Genomic DNA, 2,390 nt, shown 5'->3' with positions numbered 1-2,390 from the left:
AGCCACCAAAGCCGGCTAAAAAGTGAATAATCGACTACTAAAACTTGAATTGTACTACTTCTTACTGGCTATTACTTCAACTTAGAAGCTTATTCTGTGTTCTACTGTGTTGCTTTTAGTGTCTCCGCATACCGCAGCACGCGACATAGCTTTGCAGACAGTAAATGTAACCTTCTCAAAGAGAAAAGTGGCCAATGTGACGATCTGGCTTTTTAGTCGATTCGATAACAAATGACGAAAACGGACGGATTTCTCAGGTTTTTACTACATATGAACACTTTTCACATTCTCCCGTGCAACGCGGCTGGTAGTCCTCCTTTCATGCACAATGTTAAGGTCCTAGGTCATGTCCAAGCCAACAAAGCCGGCTAAAAAGTGAATAATCGACAACTAAAACTTGATATGTACTACTTCTTACTGGCTATTACGTCAACTGAGAAGCTTCTTCCGTGTTCTACTATGGTGCTTTTATTGTTTCGGCATACCGCAGCACGTTACATAGCTTTGCAGACGATAAGTGTAATCGTTTCAGAGAGAAGAGCGGCCAATGTGACGATCTGGCTTTAAGTCGATTCGATAACAAATGACGAAAACGGACGGATTTCTCAGGTTTTTACTACATATGAACACTTTTCACATTCTCCCATGCAACGCGGCTGTTAGACCTCCTTTCATGCAAAATCTTAAGGTCCTAGGTCATGTCCAAGCCACCAAAGCCGGCTAAAAAGTGAATAATCGACAACTAAAACTTGAATTGTACTACTTCTTACTGGCTATTACGTCAACTGAGAAGCTTCTTCTGTGTTCTACTATGGTGCTTTTATTGTTTCGGCATACCGCAGCACGTTACATAGCTTTGCAGACGATAAATGTAACCGTTTCAGAGAGAAAAGCGGCCAATGTGACGATATGGCTTTAAGTCGATTCGATAACAAATGACGAAAACAGACGGATTTCTCACGTTTTTACTACATATGAACACTTTTCACATTCTCCCATGCAACGCGCCTGCAAGTACTCCTTTCATGCAAAATCTTAAGGTCCTAGGTCATGTCCAAGACACCAAAGCCGGCTAAAAAGTGAATAATCGACTACTAAAACTAGAATTGTACTACTTCTTACTGGCTATTACTTCGACTTAGAAGCTTCTTCTGTGTTCTACTGTGGTGCTTTTAGTGTCTCCGCATACCGCAGCACGCGACATAGCCTTGCAGACAGTAAATGTAACCTTCTCAGAGAGAAAAGTGGCCAATGTGACGATCTGGCTTTAAGTCGATTCGATAACAAATGACGAAAACGGACGGATTTCTCAGGTTTTTACTACATATGAACACTTTTCACATTCTGCCGTGCAACGCGGCTGCCAGTCCTCCTTTCATGCACAATCTTAAGGTCCTAGGTCATGTCCAACCACCAAAGCTGGCTAAAAAATGAATAATCGACAACTAAAACTTGAATTGTACTACTTCTTACTGGCTATTACTTCAACTTAGAAGCTTCTTCTGTGTTCTACTATGGTGCTTTTAGTGTCTCCGCACACCGCAGCACGCGACATAGCTTTGTAGACGATAAATGTAACCTTCTCAGAGAGAAAAGCGGCCAATGTGACGTTCTGGCTTTAAGTCGAGTCGATAACAAATGACGAAAACGGACGGATTTCTCAGGTTTTTACTACATATGAACACTTTTCACATTCTCCCATGCAACGCGGCTGTTAGACCTCCTTTCATGCAAAATCTTATGGTCCTAGGTCATGTCCAAGCCACCAAAGCCGGCAAAAAGTGAGTAATCGATAACTAAAACTTGAATTCTACTACTTCTTACTGGCTATTACTTCAACTTAGAAGCTTCTTCTGTGTTCTACTATGGTGCTTCTAGTGTCTCCGCACACCGCAGCACGCGACATAGCTTTGCAGACGATAAATGTAACCTTCTCAGAGAGAAAATCGGCCAATGTGACGATCTGGCTTTAAGTCGATTCGATAACAAATGACGAAAACGGACGGATTTCTCAGGTTTTTAGTACATATGAACACTTTTCACATTCTCCCATGCAACGCGGCTGTTAGACCTCCTTTCACGCAAAATCGTAAGGTCCTAGGTCATGTCCAAGCCACCAAAGCCGGCTAAAATGTGAATAATCGATAACTAAAACTTGAATTGTACTGCTTCTTACTGGCTATTACTTCAACTTAGAAGCTCCTTCTGTGTTCTACTATGGTGCTTTTAGTGTTTCGGCATATCGCAGCACGCGTCATAGCTTTGCAGGCGATAAATGTAACCGTTTGAGAGAGAAGAATGGCCAATGTGTCGATCTGGCTTGAAGTCAATTCGATAACAAATGACGAAAATGGACGGATTTCTCAGGTTTTTACTACATATGAACACTC

This window comes from Schistocerca gregaria, unplaced genomic scaffold (genome assembly GCF_023897955.1).
Source record: "Schistocerca gregaria isolate iqSchGreg1 unplaced genomic scaffold, iqSchGreg1.2 ptg000407l, whole genome shotgun sequence".
NCBI lineage: Eukaryota > Metazoa > Arthropoda > Insecta > Orthoptera > Acrididae > Schistocerca > Schistocerca gregaria.
The sequence above is the reverse complement of the archived record's forward strand: the minus strand, read 5'-3'. Positions refer to the sequence as shown.